The 14,706-nt window shown below is 41.0% G+C and overlaps 1 protein-coding gene across 3 annotated transcripts in view; it reads left to right on the top strand.

The window, feature by feature from the left end:
- The window catches only part of LOC135391477 (transmembrane protein 94-like), a 587,105-nt gene that overhangs the window by 229,334 nt on the left and 343,065 nt on the right, over positions 1–14,706 (top strand). The gene's annotated exons all lie outside the window — the stretch shown is intronic.

The raw sequence follows: 14,706 nt of genomic DNA, 5'->3' as shown, positions 1-14,706 counted from the left end.
AAATAGAAGGAATAAAGGTGCTATTGAACGCGAAAAATAAGAACGGTGGTAGGTATGATGCAATAGCATTGAAGGGGTATCACACATCATACACAATATTTTTTATTAGTGGTAATCACGCGTTTTCAATTAAGCAGAAGGGATAGCACATTTAATCAAAGAAGATATTTTTAATCCATATGATTACAATCAAAATTACAAGTTTTATTATAAAAAGTCTCACATTTTTTCAGCCTGGGCAGACTTCTTTCGTCATTTTTCCGCCTGGGGCGACTTCAATCGTATTTTTACCCAATACAATAGGTGCGCAGTAGGCGGTTTACATGCATGTATAGACATGCAAAGAGGAGTCATACACAAAAAGTACAAGTTAAAATATATTTATTAAAGCCATTAGTGCTGGGAATTGTAATGCCAATTGTGATGCCAATCAGGTGAAAGAGAAAAACCGAGCCGAAAACCTTCACGACCTGAGACAGAAGAAACAATATACATATTTTATTCACTATACCTAGCCATCTGATTCTGAAAGAAAACATAAAATCAACATTCATCACATTGCTTACTAGTTTAATATTCCAACATGACACCAATAATCAGTTTCTTATGAAGTGAATAGCGCAGACATAAGCAAATAATTAGAATCAACACAATCAACACATAGCATTAATACAGAACCAATCCTCCAACATGTAGGGAAATAATAGCTACTGATTATTCCAACATTACACAATTAATCAGTTTCTTATGAAGTGAATAGCGCAGACATAAGCAAATAATTAGAATCAACACAATCAACACATAGCATTAATACAGAACCAATCCTCCAACATGTAGGGAAATAATAGCTACTGATTATTCCAACGTTACACAATTAATCAGTTTCTTATGAAGTGAATAGCGCAGACATAAGCAAATAATTAGAATCAACACAATCAACACATAGCATTAATACAGAACCAATCCTCCAACATGTAGGGAAATAATAGCTACTGATTATTCCAACATTACACAATTAATCAGTTTCTTATGAAGTGAATAGCGCAGACATAAGCAAATAATTAGAATCAACACAATCAACACATAGCATTAATACAGAACCAATCCTCCAACATGTAGGGAAATAATAGCTACTGATTATTCCAACATTACACAATTAATCAGTTTCTTATGAAGTGAATAGCGCAGACATAAGCAAATAATTAGAATCAACACGATCAACACATAGCATTAATACAGAACCAATCCTCCAACATGTAGGGAAATAATAGCTACACAATACAATATCAAAACGAGAAACAGTCACCACATTTAATCAAAGAAGATATTCTTAATCAATACGATTACAATCAAAATTACAAGTTTTATTATAAAAATTCTGAGACGCGAGAACCTGATAGATGTAAGTAATTTCGAGCGCAATAGGGAAGATTATTCCAACATTACACAATTAATCAGTTTCTTATGAAGTGAATAGCGCAGACATAAGGAAATAATTCGAATCAACACGATGAACACATAGCATTAATATAGAACCAATCCTCCAAATGTAGGGAAGTAATAGCTACACAATGCCATATCAAAACGAGAAACGGTCACCACATTTAATCAAAGAATATATTTTTAATCAATATGATTACAATCTAAATTAAAAGTTTTATTATAAAAAGTCTAACATTATTATATGTGACCACCATAGTGGAGCTTTAATTAAAAGTGCCGATAGATGTATGTGAACAGCAGAGAACCTGGAAGACCATGGGACACGAACACAAGAGGAAATAAAATCTATAACAATACATTGGTTAATCAAAACAGCAGAGGAGAATAATCTATCACTTTAACTGTCATAAAATCATCCTCGTGACTTCCCAATACAATTTTCATTCTAAGAGACACTACAAGCTCTACTTTGTTTTATGAATCCGACACAGAAAATATGTTAAAAAATTACCTTCATCACATAGCACGCTCCTAGCCAACAATCAGCTCTAATAATATCTGCCCTGATTTGTTGAAGACGGGAGGCGTACACCTGACAGTTATGAACATTTTCGAGCGCAATAGAGAAGATTATTCCAACATTACACAATTAATCATTTTCTTATTAAGTAAACAGCATAGACATACGGAAATAATGAAAAACACGATCAACAGCTAATATAGGACCAAAACATATCACATAAACAACAGACACATGCAGGAAAATAAATGAAAAAGAATCTATCAAAACGATAAACATGCACGGATGAATGGCAGAGAAACACTTTGAACGCCACATGATGAATAATTTAATACAGCACAGAGCTAACGCTGAATAGCAGAGAAACAATCTAAACGGCGCATCTACCAACGTGTAAACAACAGTCAGGAAAATATTACTGAAACAGCTAATAGAGAGCCAAAATCCAACACGTAAACAAGAGGTACACAAAGGATAAATAGTTGAAGAACAATCTAACAAAACAAGAAACATGCATGAATGAATAGCAGAGAAACACTCTAAACGGTGCATCTACCAACGGTAAACAACAGACACATGCAGGAAAATAATTGAAAAAGAATCAATCAAAACGATAAACATGCACGGATGAATGGCAGAGAAAGGCTTTGAACGATGCATCTGCCAACATGTAAACAACACACAGGAAAATAATAGCGAAACATTACAATTTGAAATAATATATCTTTTGAACTATCATAAAATCAACCTTGCGAGCTAACAATATCCTACTCAGGCACTATAAACGTTACCTTGACAGAGTTATCCAAACACGCACCACAGCTATACTTTCCACAGTACAACTAGACTCGAGACACGGTGGGGTCACCCTCCTTCCCTAACTTGACTTGTAGGAGCGATTTTATGGCTTTGAATACCTAGACCATTGTTTGGATTCCCCTACTCCCTGCGGGCGTAACCTTAACCGAATGTGTACGGGAACTCTCTCACTTCGTCGAATGAACAGAAGTTCAATATTGTCGTGCAAGGTCTGATGTATCATCACTTATTGAAACTCAACAAACATATCAATTGTGGTGGGCCACCGGACGATTTTCATCTAATACTCTCTTGTACGCCATTCAAGAATCTTCATACAAAGAAAGGAAGCATCAATAAGAGACTGTGCAAATTCGTCGCAACAAAGTGCAAGTTGTTGAAGCAATACAAACACGGCGACAACATATCACCTGCGTTAATCAACGCTGGATTCAAGCGCCCAATAATCAGAATAAATTACTTGATGTCTTCGGAATTCATCAATCAAGACAACAAACGAAAACTTCGGAGTTTGGAATAGAATTGTAATTTATCGAAATAAACAAGTGTATAATTGAAATAATAATTGTATTCTTTGTCATAATTCTAATGTATTCTACACAGCGCAACGAAAACAGCTTATGACTAGATTGAAGATTGCTAAGGAGACACTACATACAAGGATCTTCGCATGGAATCAGCGCTGGCAATCAAAGAGATTTTTTTACACGACCACACTCTATACAACACCGACACCCGAAGGAAAGAATTGTAGAAGAATCGATAATAGAAATTTAGATGCATGTTACATCAATCTTTGTTTACAAAGAGGATCACTAATATTTTGCGAAAGCTTATTTTACGAATTAAATTGCACAGTGTATATATTTTCTCAGACTATAGGGCAGTTGACAATACTATATTGAAAGGAATTATCAAATGACGCGAAGGTGGAGTCTACAATTCTAATCATCATAACATGCGGCACACAATTCCAATAATATTTTGCGAGAATCGAATCACGCAACTGTCATCAGAAATGTTTAACTAATGAAGATGAGCACTATGCATAAGATATGTAATTATAATAAGTAAATATTCCTTTTGACAACAGGTTCCCCGCTTTTGGGCTGTATAGATGGAGAGAGTGACCCCACCGGTCTGCATAGATGGAGAGAGTGACCCCACCGTGTCTCGAGTCTAGTTGTACTGTGGAAAGTATAGCTGTGGTGCGTGTTTGGATAACTCTGTCAAGGTAACGTTTATAGTGCCTGAGTAGGATATTGTTAGCTCGCAAGGTTGATTTTATGATAGTTCAAAAGATATATTATTTCAAATTGTAATGTTTCGCTATTATTTTCCTGTGTGTTGTTTACATGTTGGCAGATGCATCGTTCAAAGCCTTTCTCTGCCATTCATCCGTGCATGTTTATCGTTTTGATTGATTCTTTTTCAATTATTTTCCTGCATGTGTCTGTTGTTTACCGTTGGTAGATGCACCGTTTAGAGTGTTTCTCTGCTATTCATTCATGCATGTTTCTTGTTTTGTTAGATTGTTCTTCAACTATTTATCCTTTGTGTACCTCTTGTTTACGTGTTGGATTTTGGCTCTCTATTAGCTGTTTCAGTAATATTTTCCTGACTGTTGTTTACACGTTGGTAGATGCGCCGTTTAGATTGTTTCTCTGCTATTCAGCGTTAGCTCTGTGCTGTATTAAATTATTCATCATGTGGCGTTCAAAGTGTTTCTCTGCCATTCATCCGTGCATGTTTATCGTTTTGATAGATTCTTTTTCATTTATTTTCCTGCATGTGTCTGTTGTTTATGTGATATGTTTTGGTCCTATATTAGCTGTTGATCGTGTTTTTCATTATTTCCGTATGTCTATGCTGTTTACTTAATAAGAAAATGATTAATTGTGTAATGTTGGAATAATCTTCTCTATTGCGCTCGAAAATGTTCATAACTGTCAGGTGTACGCCTCCCGTCTTCAACAAATCAGGGCAGATATTATTAGAGCTGATTGTTGGCTAGGAGCGTGCTATGTGATGAAGGTAATTTTTTAACATATTTTCTGTGTCGGATTCATAAAACAAAGTAGAGCTTGTAGTGTCTCTTAGAATGAAAATTGTATTGGGAAGTCACGAGGATGATTTTATGACAGTTAAAGTGATAGATTATTCTCCTCTGCTGTTTTGATTAACCAATGTATTGTTATAGATTTTATTTCCTCTTGTGTTCGTGTCCCATGGTCTTCCAGGTTCTCTGCTGTTCACATACATCTATCGGCACTTTTAATTAAAGCTCCACTATGGTGGTCACATATAATAATGTTAGACTTTTTATAATAAAACTTTTAATTTAGATTGTAATCATATTGATTAAAAATATATTCTTTGATTAAATGTGGTGACCGTTTCTCGTTTTGATATGGCATTGTGTAGCTATTACTTCCCTACATTTGGAGGATTGGTTCTATATTAATGCTATGTGTTCATCGTGTTGATTCGAATTATTTCCTTATGTCTGCGCTATTCACTTCATAAGAAACTGATTAATTGTGTAATGTTGGAATAATCTTCCCTATTGCGCTCGAAATTACTTACATCTATCAGGTTCTCGCGTCTCAGAATTTTTATAATAAAACTTGTAATTTTGATTGTAATCGTATTGATTAAGAATATCTTCTTTGATTAAATGTGGTGACTGTTTCTCGTTTTGATATTGTATTGTGTAGCTATTATTTCCCTTCATGTTGGAGGATTGGTTCTGTATTAATGCTATGTGTTGATCGTGTTGATTCTAATTATTTGCTTATGTCTGCGCTATTCACTTCATAAGAAACTGATTAATTGTGTAATGTTGGAATAATCAGTAGCTATTATTTCCCTACATGTTGGAGGATTGGTTCTGTATTAATGCTATGTGTTGATTGTGTTGATTCTAATTATTTGCTTATGTCTGCGCTATTCACTTCATAAGAAACTGATTATTGGTGTCATGTTGGAATATTAAACTAGTAAGCAATGTGATGAATGTTGATTTTATATTTTCTTTCAGAATCAGATGGCTAGGTATAGTGAATAAAATATGTATATTGTTTCTTCTGTCTCAGGTCGTGAAGGTTTTCGGCTCGGTTTTTCTCTTTCACCTGATTGGCATCACAATTCCCAGCACTAATGGCTTTAATAAATATATTTTAACTTGTACTTTTTGTGTATGACTCCTCTTTGCATGTCTATACATGCATGTAAACCGCCTACTGCGCACCTATTGTATCGGGTAAAAATACGAATGAAGTCGCCCCAGGCGGAAAAATGACGAAAGAAGTCTGCCCAGGCTGAAAAAATGTGAGACTTTTTATAATAAAACTTGTAATTTTGATTGTAATCATATGGATTAAAAATATCTTCTTTGATTAAATGTGCTATCCCTTCTGCTTAATTGAAAACGCGTGATTACCACTAATAAAAAATATTGTGTATGATGTGTGATACCCCTTCAATGCTATTGCATCATACCTGTAATAAGTATAATCTTTGTTACATGTATTGTGTTTCTTCTGCTTCAGGTTTTTCGGCTGGGTTTTTCTCCTTCACACAGAGTAATAACATAATTCCTGACACTAGTGACTTTAATAAATATATTTTCACTTGTACTTTTGTGTATGGCTATCCTTTGCATGTAAACTGCCTACTGCACAACTGTTGTAGCGGGGAAAAAATTGCGATTGAATTCGACACAGATTGAGAAATGATGAAAGAAGTCGGCCCAGGCTGAAAAATGTGAGCGGGTAAGCGCGCACGCAACCCTCCGGCCACGCTCCGCCCACCGGTAAGAGCCTCCACCCGAGCGCCGCCTGCCGCGCGCGAGGAAAAATACGCGAAAAAAGTCGGTGCAGACGCGACGGTGGCGCTGCCCTGGTGGCAATAACGGTCAAATGGACCCCACCTATTACTACTTTCTTAATCATAACATTTAGATGATATTGTTTCACAAAAAGAAATATAGTGTATCATGGTAGTATCTGCAAAGCTACGCTGTCTGTCTCGGTCACAGCGTATTCCGGTCAATATTTACGGTAACTGTTAAGCAACTTATTCACAATACAGGAAGTGAATGCGGTGTTGTAAGACAACAAGCAATGACAAATGACTTACCTGTCGGCAGTCGTTGACCTGGTATCGGGTACGAGGCGTTCGGACTCTCGAATCGTTTCTACACCAAGAAGCAGAGCAGAAATGTCGCGCAGGCATCTTCCCTGGCAGCTGTGACTGTTCGAGGACACTCACATGATACAGCTTGCGTTTTTAAACAGGAAAAATCAGAACTCATAGTCCAACCCAACCGCTACACAACACGAGCTGTCCGAAACGGACGCCGGCGACTCCGTGGACATCGGTTCCAACCGGCACAGCCGCCGCGCTGTCGCCTGTTTGAGCGCTCGCGAACAAATTTGAAAACGGCCAATCATCGTTCACTAGCCACCGGATCACTAATCACTAGCCACCGGATATCTCCATGACGTTCAATTTATGACGCTTCCTGACTTCCGATGACGTGAAACGCATGAAGCGCTCACTTTATCCCGCAAAGAAGCTGGTGAGTTTCGGGCCCTTGGAAAAACTATACGGAGGAGACATCATGTCTGTCCGGCCACGCGTGTTCTCTCGGACTACAACCGTTGTGCTGGCAGACGCTAGCGGATAGTTTTGAGGGTTTTTAATGCTTTAGATTTAGATTGTGGCGAACTGCTAATGTGAGAACGGAATGGCACATCCACCTGATCATCACAACAGCGGGAAGACGAACATGACAGGGAATCCGTGCACCTCCAAAGGACGCAGAAATCGTTAGAGAGGAAGTCTGGGAAGCTATTCTCGTCAAAGTAATCGACGTCGATTACTTTGTGTGTCGCCTATCATTGGTCGTTACGCGAAGAAGACCTGAAGAACAGAGGTGAATGCCACCCCAGGCAAAAATCTGGAGTTGGACCACTTCAGAGTGGTTTATTGGACAGGTCCCACTTTGAATGTGACTGGGACCAGTTGAAAGTGGAACCAGTTTCACGATGGTCCCACTTGTAGTGGAACCAGTGGAAATCATCCAGTGGCCCCTCTGCTAAGTGGTCCGGGATCCGGCTACTTAGCAGCTGGGACCACTGAATGCACGACCGAAAATAATGCGTAGAAATGCACATATTGCTCAGGTAAATACTGTTTATTCTGCTAAAAGCATATACCCAGCAGAAATAAATAATCAATACATCTCTCTATGTACGTACTACGTAGTACAAGTCTGATCACTCACTGTATCTAGACAATGCATATGCCTGACTGTGCGATGTACTCACGGACCACAGCGAACTTTACGTTTTGTTGGCCATCTCACATCTTGTATTTTCTCAGAGAAGAAGGCACATGACACCCCTGTTTTCCATGCAGGTCGCGGCATATCCTCCCTTCCTCTTCACCATACGTTTGGAATCTTCTTACCCTGCTTCTCTTCAAGTTCCTCGTAAGTCTCTAAAATAAAACATCTAATTAATAGTAATCAAAACATCACGGTCATCACTCATACCTGCGAACATCACAAGCAGTACGTGCAGTCGGGTTGGCGTTTCACCGTCTGTTTCTTCCCTTCTTCTTAGCGTCAAAACTCTTCCGTGAAATTGACAATGTGTGGAACCATTGTCACCGCATTGTCTTCGAAAGCGCACTAAAACACACACAAATACTGCACAGGAGATACACGATCCTTGCCACGGCAACCGAAGAGAAGACCAACTTGCTGCGACGCGTCCAAGTTCCACTTTCAACTGCCACTCACGCTTCTCACCCTCTCGCTCTCTCGGCTCTGGCGCTCTCGCCGTTTCAAGTTTGAATTTGTAGCCGCCGTGGCGTCTTCGTGGTTAATGCTTAATGCATCTGCATCGCATCAGCCTCTGGAATTACCTTTTCTTTGTTTTTTCGTTTTCTTTCTTCTAAATATTTAGCTTAGTTTTTGCCGTTGTTGAGATGTATTTTTTACAGTTCGCTGGTACGTACTTCATATATCTTGTGAAGATATTCACCTTCAGATGACAATATATGCACGAATACGTTACGGCATATATTTTATCGCAGACGCGCGCATCTGGATAAAAGGCAATAAAAAGAGATCACGCACATGCTAAAACAGATCAGAGTAATAGATCAAACAAAACCAGAAGGATATACTGTATGGCAAGTGTGGACAAGATGAAATCTCAAAGGGGGAAGCCGCCCAACTTGGAATCTCAAGTGGGTTAAGTGACCATTCTGGGAACAAAATGGTACCTGTGAGGCTCCAGCTGGAACTTCTGGAACCATCTGAGACCAGAGTGGTACCACTGATGTCACCAAAGTGGAACCAGCCACCCCACTTGGGAATCCAGCTGGGACCATCCACATTCAACGGGAACCAATGCGGGGCAATCAAACATCCGACTGGAACTAGTCCAGGTTCAACTGGAACCATTCTGGGACCAGTCCAGATTTTCGCCTGGGACGCGTCCTCAACCAATAGTCGAGCCCTTGATCCTGCAATCTTCGCGCTTTACCGGAGTGCCCATATCACAGCAAGGCCGCCCTTCCGCGTGTTCTCGCCGGAAGCTGAAGGTTGTATCGTGAAAGAGAAATTTGTGCCGACGTGCGCTACGTGCGCGTAGAGTTCATAGCCTACAGTGTGGCGCCACTTGACTCCCAACGTGGCGAACTGCGCAGTGTTTCGCAATCTATGCACATGAAGGTTATTCCACGGCCCATGTAGCCAAAGGTGGGATCATAAATGTCTAATCGACGTCTAAATCTGGACGACTGGCAGGTCTAGTAGATGTCTCTCAATAGCCTTAATGTCTAGGGGAGTTCCTCTAGCCTTCCTCTAGGATAGCTAAGGTTAGGCCACCTAGATGTCTCAACTTAGACATCCAACGTCTACCGCTAGCCCAACTTTAGACCTTTTATACACCAGACTGAGGAGGATCCTAGACCTGTACTAGCCCTTAATTAGCCATGATGTCTAGGATTATATCTTCATTAGTCTTTACTTAGACCACACCTAAAAGCTTCTCTGTATGTGTGTACTGTTTCAGGAATGTGTGTGTGTGTGAAAGTGACATGCAGTAGCTCACATATGAAGCACATTTTGACAAAACTTTATTTTAAGTAAAGCTATTAAAACACCGCAAAAGTGACCAGCGTATGCACCTTACGATGGCGCAGCATTGCGACAAGCCAATAATGGCACAAGCGCTTATCAACGGCTAGACAATGACTAGATAGAATGTCCATAATATCACAACACATATTGTTGAACTTCTAGAAATATTATTGAAATATTAAACTCCTGATCAGGCTGACTCTGTAACTCCTCAAACGCAAAATATCAAGTTGCAATAATTTACGAACAAATTCCAATAGATACTGAGCGCCCAAAAAGGCTGTCGAATGTACTACCCTTTGGTAGAATGCCTGCATACATAATGCTTTCCAAGTGACATACAGAAAGGAATGGACTTGATAGTAACACCACTCATAACACTACAGTCCAATATTTGTCAGTTGTACATTGTTATGCTCAGCTGACAAATGTGACTAATGTAAATTAACTCTATGAAAAAACATGCACAAGGCAATCCTTAATGGTTCATTCATTCGCCAAATGATCCGAACGTCCTGTTCGCACACCTTCCAACCTGACGAGACTGCCCGGAGCGCGACCAGGGAAAGGGAGGGACACATTAGTCTTCGGCATTCGAAATAGTACTGCCACTGTATTGCAATCCCTCTATAGGGTGGAGCTGTGAGGCGCTGTCGTTGTTCCGTCAACCGCAATTGCGAAGACGCACCTTTGTTTTCTTTATAAAGAACTGGGGGCGTAGGACCTTTGGACCATTCGGCGTAAAATGACCCTGATGTAAACACCAGTCTGCAATTTGCTGCCTAAATGCGCTATGACGTTGGCACAGCAATTTTCAAATTCATTCGTTTGCACTGCGCCTCTGGCGCTGTCCTCAAATTAGCAGTATCAAAACAGCCTCAAATCACACAACTGTTATTTACATGGCTTTCAGAAGCGTGAGCATTCATAATCGAGACGGGGATCGCTTACAAGAAACCACACGAAACAACATAAACTTGATTTAGCACTTACATGCAGGGAAGGATAACGGACGTATTTTGGTTACCGTTTCCATTTTTGTTACTGCTATATTTTCGTTTCCGTTATCCGTTTCGGATACCGGCCTTTCAATTTCGTTTCCGTTTCGTTTCCGTTACTGTTTCCGGTAATGGAACGGTTGTTACAGAGCTGCGGGAGGACAGCCCGTCCGGCTCTATCAGCACCCTGTTTTGCCCAAGTGCTGCTTCGGTGTCACGCGTACACATTACACAAGTAATTTTGCGTCGATGGGATGCGCACATCTTGCAAGATAAAAACTATATGTATATATATATATATATATATATATATATATAAGTCGAAATAAAGGAATGCGGTTGACCACGAAAAATAAAGCTATTCAGTAAGGATCAGAAGTGGAGACAATGCTTCTACAGGACAAGGGATAAAAAGCGAACTTTATTAAAAACTAAGAGGGGGTATTCGAGTTTCGACAGGAATGAGATATATAGCATTGTCTTGCGTCACCATAATATCCCATTCCTGTCGAAACGTCGAATACCCCCTCTTAGTTTTTAATAAAGTCCAGCTCGAAGTCCAGCAACTCAAGATGGGCGTAACTTTCATCTAATGTCGCATTCATAAGCGGACGCTCTCAATAGTAAATAAGACTGTCATGGCCACAGTGAAAAGAAAAAAAGTACAAAATAAGTAACTAAAAATCATAGGCTGGCATCCTCATCCTATGGTGGAGTATAGTCACGTGTCGATGTCATGGCGTTATGAGGACTGGGGCGAGGTAAGTGAGGGATGCACCAGGCGGATTTCACATCTCATGTTTCGCGTGTAATGTGGTAGTGTACTGTTCTCAAGCGGTGAATCACCCCAGGCCATAGTCGTGATTTATTTGTTGTTGTGGTTGCACCCTCGAGATCTGTTTTGCGCTTTCTTTCCATGCTCTCGGGTAGTATTTATAGCATTACAGGGAATGGAGTCATTAAAATACAAAAACAAAAAATGAAAAGTCACCCAAATGTCACTGCACAACAGGGATAGCCATTACCCAAATTCAATACCGGACGATAAATTCGTTTCCGTTTCTGTTTCCGGTAATGGAGGACCGTGGTATGCGTTTCCGTTATCGTTACCATCTTCAATTTCGGTAATATACCGTTTCTGTTTCCGTTACCATTACCGTTACTCTTCCCTGCTTACATGTCTTTAGAAGCGTACTGTTGATCGTCAGCACACACGCCGTAATCAACAAGGCAGTGTCTAGAGGCCCCTCGGACGGCCCCGATTGTTTACGCTGGTTTACGCCGCGGGGTCCGTCGGGCGCGTATTTCGAAACCCTGACCGATACAGAAGAGCGGCGGCGGCAGAAAACCCTGAAAACCCGATGCCGATGCATCGCGTTGGCGCAGGACGCTGCTGACATAATGGCGGCTGTAGGCGGTGAGGCGCTAGGAGCGGCTCTTCCCTCCAGACCAGAGCCGTATATTAAAAGGGAGTCTGGCCATTGGGAGGAGTCACAAAAAGAGGCTCGACCTGTCAATCACAGTTTCGCTCCTCTGATTGGCTTGCTTTTTACCAAGGGGGTCGCCATGACACCATACTGCCACCCAAAATGGCGACGAAAACGAACACAGTGAAGCGGGGATTTCGTGAAAAAAAATTTTCACAGACTAACCTGATTTTACGCTGCAAATGTCCTTCCTAATATAAATTTCTCGGAAATCAGTTTCAACTTATGCTCATCCATCGATATCTAACTGAAAATAATACGTTTTGTCGCCGGTGTTAGGCCTAGTGCACACGGCGATCACAACGAAATCGTAACAAAAACGGCGCTGTGCTGTACAATCTTATATTTAACAGCTGGATTTCATGGATATAAGCATTCTTGCCTCTTATATTCCAACTATTCATGTAGATTTGTTTAAAAATCATACTGACAACAGAATGTGTCCCAGCAGGTGGTTCTGCCGGCAGCGATACAACGACGGAAGCAGACGACAATTGCCGACGTGCATTACGCTCCCTAGGTGGCGCTCATCAAATTTGCGCTAACAATCCACTACTTTTGCAGATTGCGAGAGGTATCCATTTCAATCCCATCCAATCCACTTGCCACCCAAAATGGCGCTGCCCATGTTGGATAAGGGGGCAAATAGTGAGGATAGGTTGATTGATAGCGCCCCATATTTCAAGACTTCATTGGTCGGAAAGCTGAAAAAGTGGGTGGAGCTTCAGGTATAGGCATGACCCATTAATGGCCAGACTCCCTTTTAATATACGGCTCTGCTCCAGACCAGAGCCGTATATTAAAAGGGAGTCTGGCCATTAATGGGTCATGCCTATACCTGAAGCTCCACCCACTTTTCAGCTTTCCGACCAATGAAGTCTTGAAATATGGGGCGCTATCAATCAACCTATCCTCACTATTTGTCCCCATATCCAACATGGGCTGCGCCATTTTGGGTGGCAAGTGGATTGGATGGGATTGAAATGGATACCTCTCCCAATCTGCAAAAGTAGTGGATTGTTGGTGCAAATTTGATAAGCGCCACCTATGGAGCATAAGGCACGTCGGGAATTGTCGTCTGCTTCCGTCGTTGTACCGCTGCCGGCAGAACCACCTGCTGGGACACATTCTGTTGTCGGTATGATTTTTAAACAAATCTACGTGAATAGTTGGAATATAAGAGGCAAGAATGTTTATATCCATGAAATCCAGCTGTTAAATATAAGATTGTACAGCACAGCGCCGTTTTTGTTATGATTTCGTTATGATCGCCGTGTTCACTAGGCCTAACACCGGCGACAAAACGTATTATTTTCAGTTAGATATCGATGGATGAGCATAAGTTGAAACTGATTTCCGAGAAATTTATATTAGGATGTACATTTGCAGCGTAAAATCAGCTTAGTCTCTAAAAAATTTTTGTCACGAAATCCCCGCTTCATTGTGTTTGTTTTCGTCGCCATTTTGGGTGGCAGTATGGTGTCATGGCGACCCCCTTGGTAAAAAGCAAACCAATCAGAGGAGCGAAACTGTGATTGACAGGTCGAGCCTCTTTTTGTGACTCCTCCCAATGGCCAGACTCCCTTTTAATATACGGCTCTGCTCCAGACTAGCGTAGCCACCCTCTAGCGGTCGCTCGGGTCAAAATCGCCATTGCTTCCTGTCCACCACGTGATCCCCTCTAAAGTTTCGGTTTTGCAAGGCTTTGTTTCTCGCGCTGCTGTCCGTATGATTTTGCTTCTTGGAAGTAATTTATTGTGAAAATGTGAGCACCGTCGTAGAAACGACGTATAGTAATGTGTTCCTGTCCCTGCTGCGGCTCTCGTTGAACTGAAATCAGCTCTGTCACGGGAACGCGTTTTGTTCGTAAGTACACGGTAACTTGCTTTAGTCGCCCGTGTGTCTTCGAGTCATCTTGAATTGTTCATTTGGGACCTCAAACTCTGCCGCAGATTCATTTCATATCTTCAGTTGTTGTACAAATCTTATTAATGGAACGGCATTCTTAACCACTTAGTCAAGAAAAGTACATACGTTGGAAGTAACCGTTGCCACACGTTATGTTTCCGGTCCCGCGTACTCCTTTTGCGTTCTGCACACTGTGACTGGTCTTCTAATAGAACAGTAAACATTCGTAACACACAGAAATAAAGTGCAAGCACGCGTTCAACGTAATACTGCCACCTGAACTGCAACACAACTACAGCTCGCGTCGTCTGCTTTGCTGGAGCCATGCTGTCTGGAGGGTCACGTGAGCGGTCACGTGGTAGACAGGAGCAT

This window comes from Ornithodoros turicata, chromosome 4 (genome assembly GCF_037126465.1).
Source record: "Ornithodoros turicata isolate Travis chromosome 4, ASM3712646v1, whole genome shotgun sequence".
Classification (NCBI taxonomy): Eukaryota; Metazoa; Arthropoda; class Arachnida; order Ixodida; family Argasidae; genus Ornithodoros; species Ornithodoros turicata.
This window is presented reverse-complemented; position numbering and strand designations above follow the sequence as displayed.